The 16578-nt window shown below is 43.1% G+C and overlaps 1 pseudogene; it reads right to left on the bottom strand.

The window, feature by feature from the left end:
* Nucleotides 1-16118: 16118 nt before the first annotated feature.
* LOC137505811 (U2 spliceosomal RNA) lies at nucleotides 16119-16250 on the bottom strand (annotated as a pseudogene).
* Nucleotides 16251-16578: the final 328 nt, after the last annotated feature.

Below are 16578 nucleotides of genomic sequence, written 5' to 3'. Positions count from 1 at the left end.
TGTGGAATATCTTAAAAAGTCATTTTTAGGAGAAGGAGGATAGATACAATTGTTTATTTCTTTAGTTTATTTTCACCTCGGGTATCCTTTAACTCTCTCCCAATATTCTCCCTAACATACCTAGCACATTTTGTGATAGTAGCACATATGGGGGTTTTGCTATTTACCGCATAAATCTGCGCCATTGACTGAAAAATGCTACATTTGGCTGGTAATTTTGTGAAAATATTCATTGAACAAAATCGTCCCATTTTGCCGTGAGATCAAACTTGTAAATTTTGCTTACTCAATCTTAGGATCGCATGAAGGAGCTGGTTGCGACCGGTAAAACATCTCAGCAGTTACTCACACTACTTTAGATGATTAAACCCCCTATCCACACTCATACCCCTTGGCGGGCCCCAACAGGGAGATGGGCAGACCTACCACCATTATTCATGGCCACAAATATCTGAAGCAAATAAACAATGTTGGCCAAGTTGCCTGTGAAGGTAGGACATGCCACGCCTTTCTATGGAAACATTCTATGAACAACCAACTTTCATTCGTGCTGGAAACCTTCTTGGCAAATATTTTAGCGTTGCCAGGGCCGGTGCTACCATAGAGGCAAAGGAGGCAGCTGCCCCAGGGCCCCAGAGCTTGTAGGGGCCCCCAGTGGCTACAAGAGGAAAAAAAAGTTTGAATTGGCCTTATAGTTTTTGAGAAAATCGATTTTAAAGTTTCAAAGGAAAAAATATACGCATTTAAAAACCTGCTGACTTTAATGGTTAATAGCAAATCCACCTTAAATGCTAGAAACCCTAAATTTGCAGGATATGTTAAGGAAATCATTAGGAATAAGAGGAAAAATCAATTTTTCAAAAAAGACCTTATAGTTTTTGAGAAAATCGATTTTAAAGTTTTGAAGGAAAAAAGTATACTTTTAAATGCGGTAAATGTCACTTTTAGTAGTAAACCTAACGGTAGTGTAATTTTACATGCATCAAACGAAAGCGCAATAAATTTCCTGACGGGGTTTCCAGGGGGTCCATACGCAGCCGCAGCGCTTTGGCCAGGGATCGCTATACAGCCGCAATATGGCTGTATGAAGATCCCTGGCATTTTTTCCTATTATCCCAATTTTTTTTTTATGTTTAGAGTGTGGGAATTTTTTTTTTAAATTATGTGGGGTCCCCCCTCTTGAAACTTTTTAACCCCTTGTCCCCCATGCAGGCTGGGATAGCCAGAATGTGGAGCTCTGACCGATTGGGACTTCACACCCTGACTATACCAGCTGCAAAAAAGGTTCCCTAATGCCGATTTTTGTTCCGGGGTATATGTTGGGGGGCCCCCCAGGTTTATTTTGCCCTGGGGCCCCATTGTTGCTTAAACCGGCCCTGAGCGTTGGCTGAGCTCTTCCCACAGGAAGAACAATAATAACATGTTTGAGCCACAAATCATAATCATGGAAATAGTTTAAAAAATGATCCAAAGTTACCAACATTAGCCATGCATTGCTCACTAGGAAGGCATGATATAACACACATTCTTATAGGAATGCAGAAAGAACACATTCCCTGTCCAGAAACACACAAAAGATTATTAAACCTAACTTTGTGTACATTCAGGAGTCTTTGTAAGGCTGGGTTTCCACTTGTGTGATTTTTCTACAAATTTGCACAAAATTTGCATTTGTATGAAAACCAATGATAGTGAATGGGCTAGTTTCCATTTCATGCACATTTTCACATGAAATTGTATGGGTGAAAAAAAATATGGCCGCCTGTTCCATATTTCACATGCCCTATATAGTTTTTCATACATAATGCAAAAAAAAAAATGCATTGAAATGTGAATTTTCACGTCTGTAATCTTATCAGAAACAGGAACTTGTGATGCTGTTTCTTGTCAGAACATATAAAATAGGGTGAGTGTGAAAATGTGTATTGCATGCAGGAATTTGCATAAAAAAAGTATGTAAAACACCATGCTTTTGTTTGATTTTCAGGAAAATCGCATATGATTATCCTGACATGAATACACAATGCTAGAGTGGAAACGTAGCCTATATCTTCAAGGCCTTTCTAGCAATGTAAAACCTCAAAATGTCTACCTTTCACATTGAGTGCAATGCTTTCAGGTGGAGGGAAATATGCCAATGTCCTTCATTACTACTAGGGAAATATCTGTGTCTGAGACAATAAAACAAAAAAATAATAAAAAAAATTATATATATATATACCTGGGGCTTCCTCCAGCCCCAGCAGCCGCTGGAGGATTACGTAGAGGGCACACTTCTCTTGTGCAGACTGGCCGTGACTGGCTGAAGTTACGGGACCCGGTACCAGAGATGGAGAAGGTTGAGGACGGCAGCGTGAGAGAGATATGTATATATATCTTTTTTTAATTTTATCGTCTCTGGTACACTTAAACAAGCAGCCCTCTGACAACTCTGTACTTACAAGATGGTCTTGCCCTTCATTGGTCGGTAAGAAAACAATGGCTCTGACACGGAGGATGTTCTGGCGAGTTGCAGGAGGCCACCAATCATCAGGTCTCCCTGCTGGTAATAATCCGGGGGTGACACCTCTTCCTCTAAGTGGCATCTTGGAAGATTGGCATCTTTACCAAGTGGAATTATAGAGAGCCACAGAAGTGGGCTGGTATTTTTTCTCAGCTTGTCCAGAAGTGCGGTCTGTAAAGAAAAACAGAAGGACATGGCACTCTAAATATATAGTCTCCGATTTACTGCAACTACTTTTTGTTGTTGTTTTTTTCCAACAATCATTGTATTAACAATGACAGGTGAAATTTGTCTGCTTAAAGCAGAAGTAAACTTGCAATTTTTCAGCTATAAGTGAGCATCTGTGGTTACCCACAATGCACCACCACTGAACATGCAAATTATCCCTTTTTGCCCCTGCAAGCATCCAGAACTGCTGGTGTATAGCAAGCATATAGCTTTAAATATTACACAGCCACATCAACCCCACATGTAGAAAGCCTGTTTCAGCCTTTTGGTCCTCATCAGTACATGGCAAGGATTGAGATGGCTGTATAGGATAGGGTTTGGACCAGTACAACAGAGTAACCTAGCAGCTCGGGGTGACCCAAACCACAAGGAATGTACAGGGGAATAAGAGAGACTGAAAAACCCTCCTACTAAGCTTGAGCTGCTTGGTTACTCTCTTGTACTGGTCCAAGTCCTATCCCATACAGCCATATCAATCCCTGCCATGTACTGATGAGGACCAAAAGGCTGAAACAGGCTGTCTACATGTGGGGGTTGATGTGGCTGTGTAATATTTAAAGCTATAGGCTTGCTATACACCAGCAGTTCTGGATGCTAGCCTGGCTTAAAGGGATGAACAGAGATAATTTGCTTTGCATGTTCAGTGGTGGTGCATTGTGGGTAACCACAGATGTTCACTTATAGCTGAATTATTGCAGATTTCCTTCTGTTTTAAGAGGGCAGATTTCACCAAGCATTGCTTATTAGTAGGAGGGCTTTTGGTCTCTTTCATCCCCCTATCCATTCCTAGTGGTTTGGGTCACCCCGAGCTGCTCGGTTACTCTATTAATAATAGCAAAAACTGTTGTGCAATGACATAGTATCATCAATGTTACATACAATTATTCATAGAAAGTAGTTAGGAACTATATGCATTGGAAAGCTTATCACATTGTATCTATTTTTCAGCATATAATATGATAGATAAGAAATATAGACAAGTTTGCACTCTGTGGTGATATTGAGGTATTCTTCAAATGGAACATTTCCATGATAAGGAGGCCTGCAATACAACTGACAATGAGCCAACACACACCAGATCTACAAAAAAAAATCCAGATGGGCCCCTTGAGAAGGAGAAAAAAACTTTCCTTGGACAAGTACACCAACATATTTATAGGCAGAGTCTCTGACAGGGTCCTGGATAAAAGAAAATTACTGGGCCAGAACATAACATCACAAGAGCGACAGGCCATCAGATCCTTGATGGAGAATAGAGACATTATCATCACACCAGCAGATAGGTGCCATAGTCATCATACACACGAGAGACTACATCCAGGAGGCACAAAGACAGTTGTCCATTTGTCCAACACCATCCATCATGCTAAATTACAGGAGGACTCGACAAAAAAGCTACAGGATGGCACTGAATAAGATAGTAAAGGTTTTGATGATGAACATTTAGAGCCCATGTACAGACTTGAATACCTGAAATGTCCAGAACAGCCTGTTTTTACATGCTTCCTAAAAGCTGCAAAGAGGGAAACCCAGGCAGGCCCATAATCTCAGGGAGCGGAACTCTCACGGAGAACATCTCAGGGTGTTTGGAAAACATCTAGAAACCTCTGGTCGGGTAAAATACCCAGCTACATACAGGCTACCACCCACCTCCTGAACCAATTGGCAGCCATCGGCCCAGTACCTGATGGAACCATTCTGGCCACAATAGACGTGGAGCTTCTATACACAAACATTCCCCATGATGACGGCATTGCGGTCTGTTATAAATATCTTCAGGGTTGAGGCATAGCAGTAGAGCCAGTTGCTGCACTGATGAAAGTCATTCTCACCCATAATTAGTTCACTTTTGGACAGAACCTCTATTTAGCATATGGGAGTGGTAATGGGTTCACAATTTGCACCACAGGAATACCTTGATGCATGTCAAATAAAACCCATGGCCTTTATCTTCTCTATATATAATAGAGTAAGTGCCTCAACCTTCAAGCAAGAAGAAGAAGAAGAAGTAGCACCCTGCCCCCAGGGCCAGTCCAAACAAGAAGAAGAAGTAGCACCCTGACCCCAGGGCCAGTCCAAGCAAGAAGAAGGGGCCAGTCCAAGCAAGAAGAAGAAGTAGCACCCTGACCCCAGGGCCAGTCCAAGCAAGAAGAAGGGGCCAGTTCAAGCAAGAAGAAAAAGTAGCACCCTGCCCCCAGGGCCAGTCCAAGCAAGAAGAAGGGGCCAGTCCAAGCAAGAAGAAGAAGTAGCGCCCTGCCCCCAGGGCCGGTCCAAGCAAGAAGAAGGGGCCAGTCCAAACAAGAAGAAGAAGTAGCGCCCTGCCCCCAGGGCCGGTCCAAGCAATAAGAAGCGTAGCAATGGCTGAATAGAGTACTGGTTAAGGGCACTGCCTTTGACATGGGAAGCCAGGGTTTGAATCCTGGCTAGGGTCAGTACCTATTCAGTAAGGAGTTCAAGGCAAGACTCCCTAACACTGCAGGGTGGCCTCCTGAGCGTGTCCCAGTGGCTGCAGCTCTTGAGCGCTTTGAGTCCGAGAGGAGAAAAGCACTATATAAATGTTTGGATTATTATTAAGCAGCTCCCTGCCCCCAGGGGTGGTCCTACACTTGCCATCGAGCTGGAGGGGGTAGCGTGCAGGAGGGGGGTATTGGGCACAGCGGTGGGGAGGGGGGTCAGACCCCCCCACCCTCACCTGGGTCCCCCATCTGCATTCCCCCTCTAGCTTAAATTCAGCAGCAGCCGTCGCTATTAGTAAGAGGCAACGGGCGGGGATGACTCACCTCTTCCGTGTTCCAGCGTGCGTTCCACTGTCATCACTTCCTGCAATGCCGTCCACTTACAATACAGTGGGCGGCATTGCAGGAAGTGACAACAGTGGAACGCGGAAGAGGTGAGTCATCCCCACCCGCTGCCTCTTACTAATAGCGGCGGCTGCTGCTGAGCTTAAGCTAGAGGGAGAGCACACATGGGGGACCCAGGTGAGGGGGGTCCTGGTGAGCTTAATCTGGAGGGGGAGCGCACATGGGGGACCCAGGTGAGAGAAGGGGGGGTCCTGCTGAGCTTAAGCTGGAGCGCACATGGGGGACCCAGGTGAGGGGGGGTCCTGCTGAGCTTAAGCTGGAGGAGGAGCGCAAATGGGGACCCAGGTGAGGGAGGGGGGGTCCTGCTGAGCTTAAGCTGGAGGGGGAGCGCACATGGGGGACCCAGGTGAGAGAAGGGGGGCCTGCTGAGCTTAAGCTGGAGGGGGAGCGCAAATGGGGGACCCAGGTGAGGGAGGGGGGGTCCTGCTGACCTTAAGCTGGGGGGGGGAGTGCACATGGGGGAACCCAGGTGAGAGAGGGGGGTCTGACCGCCCTCCCCGCCACTGCGCCCAATACCCCCTTCCTGCCCGCTACCCCCTTATGCAGCGTATGCTACGGCGTGGGTCGGCTAGTAGGTGATATTTTAATAATCTGATCAGCAAGTAGGAGGATCAATTCCACAGGGACAGCCTAGTAGGGGCTATTCTTGCTCAGGGTAGTGCAGCTTTTGTGCTAGTCCTCCAAATCTAGACTTGTCTTGTTCCCATTGTATCTGTAGCCAGGGGATTTTGCATAGACAAGTGGACATATGCAATTCACTTTTTCAACTTTTTTTTTCCTAGATGATACTTTCACGCGTACGTTAAAAAGGGACGCTGGGAAAAAAGGGCGCAGGGTTTTAAACGATAAATTTGGATAACGTTTAAAGGGAATGTCCAAGCAAAATAAAAAAATGAGTTTCACTTACCTGGGGCTTCTACCTGCCGCATGCAGCCATCCTGTGCCCTCGTAGTCACTCGCTGCTGCTCCAGTCCCCCTCCTCCAGCTAGTTCTGCTTCTACCAGCCCCATGCAGCCATCCTGTGCCCTCGTAGTCACTCACTGCTGCTCCAGTCCCTCGCTAGTAGCTTGCCGACTTCGGAGGTCGGCGGGCCGCATTGCGTACATTTTTACGCATTCCCGCTAGTGCAGGAACATTAACACACACATTTTTACGCATTACTGGTTCAATGCGTAAAAATGTACGCATTGAACCAGTAACACGGTAAAAATGTATGTGTTAATGTTCCTGCACTAGCGGGAATGCGTAAAAATGTACACAATGCGGCCCGCCGACCTCCGAGGTCGGCAAGCTGCTAGCGGGGGACTGGAGCAGCAGTGAGTGACTACGAGGGCACAGGATGGCTGCATGGGGCTGGTAGAAGCAGAACTAGCTGGAGGAGGGGGACTGGAGCAGCAGTGAGTGACTACGAGGGCACAGGATGGCTGCATGGGGCTGGTAGAAGCAGAACTAGCTGGAGGAGGGGGACTGGAGCAGCAGCGAGTGACTACGAGGGCACAGGATGGCTGCATGGGGCTGGAAGAAGCCCCAGGTAAGTGAAACTCATTTTTTTATTTTGCTTGAACCTTCCCTTTAAAAATATAATGTACTATATTTTGTTTAAATATTCGTTTTTATAAAGTTATAAATCATTAAATAATGTGCATGAAATCTGCACTTTATACTGGTTGAACTCGATGGACGTATGTCTTTTTTCAACCAAAATAACTATGTAACTATGTAACTATGTAACTATGAAAACGTTAATCTTCCGTTTAAAAAGTGAAATGTATAATAACGTTTAAAAAAAATGTAGTAAGTAACCCTCCCTGTACCTACCCCTAACCCCTAGACCCCAGTATTGGTGCCTAAACCTAAGACCCCCTGGTGGTGCCTAAACCTAAGATCTCCCTGGTGGTGCCTAAACCTAAGACCCCCCCTGGTGGTGCCTAAACCTAAGATCCCCCTGGTGGTGCCTAAACCTAAGACTCCCCTTATGGTGCCTATACCTAAGACCCCCCTGGTGGTGCCTAAACCTAAGACTCCCCTGATGGTGCCTGAACCTAAGACCCCCCTGGTGGTGCCTAAACCTAAGACCCCCTTGGTGGTGCCTGAACCTAAAACTCCCCTGATGGTGCCTAAACCTAAGACCCCCCTGGTGGTGCCTGAACCTAAGACCCCCCTGGTGGTGCCTAAACCTAAGACCCCCCTGGTGGTGCCTAAACCTAAGACTCCCCTGATGGTGCCTAAACCTAAGACCCCCCTGGTGGTGCCTAAACCTAAGACTCCCCTGTTGGTGCCCAAACCTAAGACCTACCTGGTGGTGCCTAAACCTAAGACCCCCCTGGTGGTGCCTAAACCTAAGACCCTCCTTAGTGATCACTGTATTGTGTGTAGAATAATGTTTTAGAAACAGTAAGGGATAAAATATATTACAATTTACGTTACGTACTGATCGCTTTATTTTGTGCATAATAATGTTTTACAAACAGTAAGGGATAACATTTAAAATAATGTTTTATTGAAATATGAAACGTAAATCATCACAAGCAGTTATAAAACATTAAAAATCTTCGGGCGCCCTTGAAAAACGTTATTATTCTCGGGCGCCCTTTTTTCCCGTTCGGCGCCCAGTAAACTATATTTATTATGGGAGTGAATGGCGGCGCCCGATTTGTCCACTAGCCACCTGCGCCCTTTTTTACTGTTACCTATTTTCACAACTAAATAAAATGCTGTTGATACCCGCAGCAATTAAACAAATACTCAAAATAATTTTGACAGCACTTTTTCACCTACTTTTCGGCACTTTTCCATTGCAAAGTTCTAAAAAGTTAATCTAAATTGAAGATGAAAAATTATCTTATCTAGAAAACTCAGGAATAAAAGGGAATTGCATATTGCCCAAGGAGTCAAAATATGTTTTACAGGTTTATGTCTTGTCTCTATAAATTGTATGTAAATAATGTAGAATTTTGTCTCATGATTACCAGTTCTCTGACCATTTTCCCAGAATGTTAGAAGGGTCATAATTACTAGGGATGGTCAGAATGCCAATTTCCGATTTCGCGGTAATTCCGCATTCCGTCATGTACCAATTACCGATTCCGCTTTCCGCTACCAATTTCCGCATTCCGATGCGGAATTTCCACCGGAAATCGTGGCGAATTCCGCTCGACTTTAACATCTATTTTCTCAAAAACTATAAGGTCTTTTTGAAAACTTTTTTTGCATCTTGTTCAGAAGATTCTGTTTAATAAACCTTGGTGTTTCTAGGAATTACGGCGGCTTTGCTATTAACCGCTAAAGTCAGCGGATTTTTGCTGTAATGTAAATGCAGAAAATAGGCAGATGCAGATTTTCTGCATTTTACATTACAGTAAAAATCCGCCGAATTTAGCGGTTAATAGCAAAGCCCCCTTAAGTCCTAGAAACACCAAATTTTCAGGGTTTATTAAAATGAATCTTGTGAACAATATGCAAAAAAAGTTTTCAAAAAGACCTTACAGTTTTTGAGAAAATGTTAAAGTCGGGTGGAATTTCCGCGATTTCCGGCAAAAATTTCCGCGATTTCCGGCAGAAATCCGCCTAAAGTACTTGCACTACCGATTTCCGCATTCCGATGTGGAAATGCAATTTCCAATTGGAATTTCGGAAATTGCATTTCCGCGGAATCCGAATGAGCATCCCTAATAATTACATTAGACAGTGGGATGTGGGGGGATGGGTGGAAAAACAAGGGGTGGGGGAGAGCGCACTCAGGTTGTCATTCAATAAAAATGGCCAGCCGGCTGTGGAATATTCTCACCTGGATCTGTGGCTGACTGTCCCATATGGGGTGGCCAGCAGAAAGGCTTTGTCCCACTTGGACCGGGGACCAAGTCTTGGCAGAAGTCCTCCTCCACAAGGTGTGCAGACGATAGCCTCCTCAGAGCTGTAGTAGCAGGCTGCTGCTCTGGTATATTTTCCACCTAGCCTGAGTGCTGTGATGCCACTATAGGCGGCTGCACTGTCAGGCAGTCGTGGGTGGGTTAAGAAATTTGGGTTTAAGCGATTTGCCAGTGCAAGTGTATGCAAGTAGGAAATAGACGGCGGATGTCGAGTGAATCAAAAGTAAAAACTTTTATTGTAGCTAAGCAACGCGTTTCAGAGGGCTCAACCCTCTTTCATCAGGCTAAAATATTGTTACAATTGAGATGGGTTTATATACAATGCACTCTTCTTTGATTGGTGTGACATGGAGTAGGTGATTATCCAATCCCACGTCAGTATGCTGATATGCTGGTGGACCATGATGCATTGCTGTTAAAATGAAGTCGCTGTGAGTGGTTTATTCTCATCGCACGAAGGGTTTAAAAGGAAAGGAAGGGATGTTCTCAAATAGAGATCCATCCATCCAACCTCCTCCTCCACATCAGGCCCCATCATCTCCTCAATGGCAGCCATCAATACTCGCCCAGATACTGGACTGGGGGACACAACGCTCTTGTCCGAGGAGGGCTGCTGACCACTGGCTGCTGGGGTGGATGTCAAAACTTGCGCGGGGCGTTGGCTGCTGCTGCTGGGAGTGCTGCTCACAGCCGAGGTCTGTGAGAAACTCATGATAGACTGCTCCTCCGTCATCATGTCCATCAATGCCTGTGAGTCAAGCTTCTGAATGACCACATGGCGTCAAGCCAAGACGCTGGAAATGGGTGACATTGCTGTCGGCCGACTTGGCCCAGGCAGTGCTGCGGATAGATGCCTTTCTGCTGCACCCGCTACAGCTGAGCGCCCTCTCCCTGGCTGTGGATCAGGCCCAGAACTGGCGGAGGCAATGGCACTCCCTCTCCTGCCACCCCTCACAATCCCTGCCAGACATGTTGTATACTAACTATGCACAAGATTTCAAGGTAGAGAAAGTGTGCTGATATTTACAGTCAATACCTGTGTGGGCCTGGGGACAGACAGAATATAACAGGGGGCTTTTATTGATTTTTCAGAAAAGAACAAAAAAAAACTAAACAAATGCGCAGAGGGTGCAATTCACAAATACTGAATACACTGTAATAAAACTCAAAAATCACTGGATAGCGCTGCGTTTTGACTGTACTATATGTACAGCAAAGTAACTGGCTGCATGCTACAATCACAGTACAATGTCACTGAGTAAACTTAGTGACTGACCAGTGGCAGTGACTGCAACAAGTAACTGATGTTGATCACTGGCTATGAGCTGAATACACGTGATATAGTAAAATAATATAGAACACAAAAATGAGTGGACAGAGGTGTGCCTGCTGCACTAACAATACGGTACAATGTCACTGAGTAAACTTAGTGACTGACCAGTGGCAGTGACTGCAACAAGTAACTGAAGTTGATCACTGGCTATGAGCTGAATACAAGTGATATAGTAAAATAATATAGAACACAAAAATGAGTGGACAGAGGTGTGCCTGCTGCACTAACAATACGGTACAATGTCACTGAGTAAACTTAGTGACTGACCAGTGGCAGTGACTGCAACAAGTAACCAGGGATGCTCAGATACCCCTTTTTAAAATCCAAATTGATTCAAATCTGGATACCTAGATATCCGGATGATCGGATATCCGAATTCAAACTGTTCCGGTACCCGAATAGATCTGGATATCCAAACCCATTATCCGGGTAAATCCGAATTCATTTGGATACCCGGATAGTAAACCAGCAGTGGCCTTTAAATTGCTTCCAATCCGTTTTTTATAGTAAATGATTCATGAATCATCATGTTTTTTTTTTTTAAAGAAAAACAGTAATTGTTTATGTGGGGAGTTATAATACAAAAAAAAATGGCTGTCAATTAAGTTTAACATCAGGACTAGATTCCAGACAGTGGTCATGCAGCCTACATTGGCTATCACTCATATTCTATTTATTGTACAGCGCTGCGTAATATGTTGGCGCTATATAAATCTAATAAATAATAAATAAATAAATAAAGCATTTCCGCATGCAGAAATGCTTAAAACAGCTGACTTTACACAGCCGACCACATAGCAAATTCTGCGTTCATAAAGCCTCTTTCCGCATGAAAAAATGACACTACCGAGCAGAGTGATAAATCACCGCCTTGTGCTGTGATTATCGGTACAAATGTAACAAAATGTAAATTCATAAAGATCACCGCAAGCGGTGTGAGGACGGGAAGTCCCGCTCCCTCTGATGTGGCGATACCAATATAAGTGAATGGAGACACAGAGACCTCCCAGGCAGCTGCAGCAGAGCAGAACACGGAGAAATGTATCAACTCGGCAGCTTCCTGTGTCTCCGTCTGCCTACCGCCTGCCTAGTTCGGTGAATCTCTGCACTGCTATCGCAACTGTGTCCTTTTCTTTTTTTTTTTTTCTTTTTTTTTTTTTTTTTTCCCTCAGATAAGTCACCTGCTCAACTGTGAGAAAACATAGCTTCATTGCTGTGCTCCTATGTTGAGCTGTACTATCATCATAGGTTTTCTCTTTTTTTTTTTTTTTTCTGTCTTCTTCAATATGCTTATTCTGGGGAAATTTTCCATTCAACAACATAATCAAGCATTCACTTCCTCCTATCAATCATCGTTCTCTTACAGTCAAACATTCTCCTTTCTTCTTTAGCCCATAGGTCTATTTTTTGCCCATAGATCACCCATATTCACCCGGCTATTATTTTATTATATATATATATATATATATATATATATTTTTTTTAATTGTCAAGTTCTAAGGAGTTCGTATACTAAGTTGTTTAATTAGCTCTTAAATCTGCTTTCTCTTTAATATTTCAATATTTTACACCAGATTTGACGCCAGCTATGTAATCTTGTATTTGAATTATTTTCATCTAATTCATTTATCTCGTTTAACTCCTTTGACTCCCACTCTTCTAATTCAAGGAAGCTAGTCAATTCTTGTATCCACTCATCTATTTCTAAAGGATTCTGCTTTTTCCAATTTTGTGCTATTAATCTTTTAGCAACTGTTACTGCTGGTATGGTTATAGTGTTCTTCAGTCCAACTTCACCATCACCTATATCACCAAAAATTACAGTGAAATTATTCAGTTTGCATGAGTTTGGAACGCGTTCGTTACAAAATGATTCGATTTTATTCCATTTTTTTTTTTATAATTGGACAAGTCCACCACATGTGATTAAGTGATCCGGTCTCTACATTACATCTCCAACACAGTTTATCTGTATTGGTTTTTTTAATTTTACCTAATCTAGTTGGCGAAATGTACCATCTTGCTAATATCTTATAATTAATTAGTTGATATCTGGGATTCCGAGTTATCCATGTATACTTAAAGATTTTTGTCCAATCAAATTCCCTTCTTAAATCTAGTTCTTTTTTCCATGAATTACAATAACTAGGGAGAGTAGAATCAAAAAATTCACTAACAAAACCATACATTTGAGAAATTGATTTTTTTTTGTTTTATAGCAAAGTGGAAACATTTTTCGAATAAATTCAAATTTTCACTAATTTTCCCTCTTAAACTTAATAAATAATTATGCAATTGATAATACCATAATTTATCATTATTTTCTATTTTTGATTCTTGGTTTAGAAGTTCGCGGAGTGTTGTAAGCGGACTGAGTCCACTCCTTCCATACCAGCATTTATCCAAGCCAGGTACAAAATCAGGGTTATTACCTATTGTAGTTAGTAAGGAAATAGTCTTTTTTTTTTTTTTTAATAAACTGTGTCCTTTTCTATGAATGCCCGCACAGAAGTCTAAAATACCGGCAGCGGTGTTTTCCCGCACTGATTCTCCTTACTGACAGCACTTTTATGAATGATAGCCTTTGTGTCCAAAGTCCAACCGCACAACTGGGACATGACAGTTTTCAGCCCCGACACCTCAAAAAAAATTACACAGCAACTGTGTTTTGGGTTAAATATAGGTGGTATCAGCAGCAGTGTCCTGTGGCACCATGGCCTGGCGGTGGGAGCAGCACAGGCAGCAGGAGCAGGGCAATGCGCGTCCAGGAGAAAAATGGCGCCAGGCATCGTTTTTAGAAAAATGGCGCCTCATAGGAAATCATTGTAGAAGTATGTTTTTCGTTTTTTAACGTTAAAAAATGACGCCGATGTCCAAAACAATATTTATCATTTATGTTTTATTTCCTTTTCTTAAACGATATTTTTCGTTTATTACTTTTCCATTTTTAATTCTAATGAAAATATATTGTTGGGAAATTAGCTGACTAGTGAGTGTAGTTCTAATTTAGCCCAGGGGTAAAGCACTGGACTTTGGTGATCATTGTTGTGCAGGTGCAGGTTCAAATCCAGTCAATGCTCTTTTTTTATTATTATTTATTTATTAATAGATGTGCTGCTATCTGTACATTAATAAAAGAGCAGTTTAAAAATATTTTTTTTCATGAAGTAAAAGTTTTGTGTTTTTAATAATATCCCAGCTGCATAATGCATTCATTTGTTCATTGAAAAGGAAGTTGGAAGACAGAATAAAGATGAGAGACGCGGAATTACTGGCTGCAAACTGACGAAGAATAGCTGTAGTGATCAGGCAAAGAGAATCAATCTATTAACTATTTGACATTCCTGGACATGAAACTCACGTCCAGGAAGCCATGTGCGCTCCTGCGCGTTCCCGCGGCCAATCACTGATTTCTCTCCCCCGCAGAAAAAGCGACAGCTTCTCTCGGAAACTGCGCTTTTTCTGCTTCCTACGTCGCTCTAAGCGTACGTGTTACGCTTAGAGTGACGTCACTGTAAACAAACCCATGGCTGCCATCTTGTGGCCAAAAAGTAAACTACATCTAAATGTTAAATGAAAATAAAAATACACATATAGTTACAAAAAAAAAATACAATTTCAATCCCACCCTCCCAAAAATACCCACATAAAATGTTTAATTAAAAAAAACAAAAAAAACCATTACAATAAAAACAAACAAACACAAATATTTACCTAAGGGTCTAAACTTTTTAAATATATATGTAAAGATGAAATATTTCTATTTTTTTATTATTATTATAAGCTTGTAAATAGTGATGAATGCAAAATGGAAAAAATGCACTTTTATTTCCAAATAAAATATTGTCGCCATACATTGTGATAGGGACATAATTTAAACTGTGTAATAACCGGGACAAATGGGCATATACAATACGTGGGTTTTAATTATGGACGCATGTATTATTTTAAAACTATAATTGCCGAAAAGTGAGAAATAATGTTTTTTTTCCGTTTTTTTCTTATTCTTCCTTTAAAAATGCATTTACAGTAAAGTAGCTCTTAGTAAAATGTACCCCCCAAAGGAAGCCTAATTGGTGGTGGAAAAAACAAGATATAGATCAGTTCATTGTGATAAGTAGTAATAAAGTTATAGGCTAATGAATGGGAAGTGAACATTGCTCGGATGTATAAAGTGAAAAACGACTGAATGCGAACTGGTTAAAGTAAAAAAAAAAAAAAAAAAAATGTAATGTTGAGAAGATTCAAACCTGCAAAATGTACATCAAAGACCAGCACTTTACCACTGTGCTAAAACCTCTCTACCTAAACCCTTCCACACATTATTTAAATATCAGAGGTCTGCCTGCTGCACTAAGGGTCCTTTTCCACTAGTAATTGTTAGCATTTGCACTAAATGCTAGCGATTGCGATTCAGCAAAACCCTTTTTTTCCCCGGTAATTGTGATTTGTGATTTTGCTATACACTACCTAGCATAGCAAAATCACTGCAATGATCGTTTCGCGGCGCGATTGCGCTTTTGTCAAAATAGAATCACAGTAGTGGAAATGACCTACAAAGATGCCTATGTTATTTAGTGGTAAAAATGTTTCTATACTATGTTATTTAGCAAACCCTAGCAATTTTAAAATTGCTAGTGATTTGCGATTTTGCGATTCAGCAATCACAATCTTTTTTTTTTTTTTTTTTTTTTTTTTAGCTTTCTTGGCTCCTGTTGCAGGCAACAGGAGTCCCGGGTAAGCAAGGCTATTAGCCCCGTGCACAGAAAAAGCGTGAGTGCCCTAAAGCACCCCCACAAAACGTGCACGAGTAGCCACGGGCCCCACAATACAGCAGGGCCCTTCCGGTGTTCCCCGAAGGGAACTTATCCCCCTTTGCCATCGGCGCAGGGGGTACTAAGCATCCTCCAACCCGAGAGTCGGAGGACACTGGCGGCATCCTCCAACACCCGAAGGGCTGGAGGACGCTGGACTGCCCTGTGGTTGCCCACAGGGCCTGGGCCACGTGGCCATCCACATGGTCCGTGGCTCCCCCGAGAGGGAGCCAGGTGGGAACCGAAGTCCCCTGGGAACCGAAGTCCCCGGTGTCAGCAAGCTGGCCCCGACCTTGCGGCCGGAGTGATAAAAATTCCGCACTCTCCCTAGCCAAAAGGCCGGGGAGCTGCGTTAGTTGGCGATGCATATGGGCAGTACAGACCAAAGCACCCTACTTCCGCCTGAGATCTGCCACATCTCAGGTTTTTTCAGGTACACCTGGAGCGCCACTTCCAGGGGCAGTACGCCTAAGCAAAGCCCTCAGCTATTCAGCATTCGACCATGGTATAGATCCATTCAATCAACCCCTGGGAATTACGACCAGGAAGGACACCCTGCCACAGTGCCATCCCTCCAGGTCCCCCCAAAAATTTCAAGAACAGATACTACACTTGATCTTAGCCAAAAGGCCGAGAAGGGATCACAATCGCTCTAGTGGAAAAGGGCCCTAACAGTATGGTACAATGTCACTGAGTAAAATTAGTGACTGACCAGTGGCAGTGACTGCAAGTGAGTGGCGGTGATCACTGGCTATGAGCTGGATACAAGTGATACAGTAAAATAATGTAGAACACTAAAGGTTATGGACAGCGGTCTGCCTGCAGTGCACTAATAGAACAGTACACTATCACTCACTGACTAGTGACTGACCAGTGACAGTAACTGACGTTGATCACTGACTAGCTGGCTGGCTGGCTGAGCTAGATAACAAGTACAGCAATATACAGCAGTATAATCAGTGTGAACCTG

This window comes from Hyperolius riggenbachi, chromosome 4, assembly GCF_040937935.1.
Source record: "Hyperolius riggenbachi isolate aHypRig1 chromosome 4, aHypRig1.pri, whole genome shotgun sequence".
Lineage (NCBI taxonomy): Eukaryota > Metazoa > Chordata > Amphibia > Anura > Hyperoliidae > Hyperolius > Hyperolius riggenbachi.
Note: the sequence above shows the minus strand (reverse complement) of the source record. Positions and strands in the feature narration are given on the sequence as shown.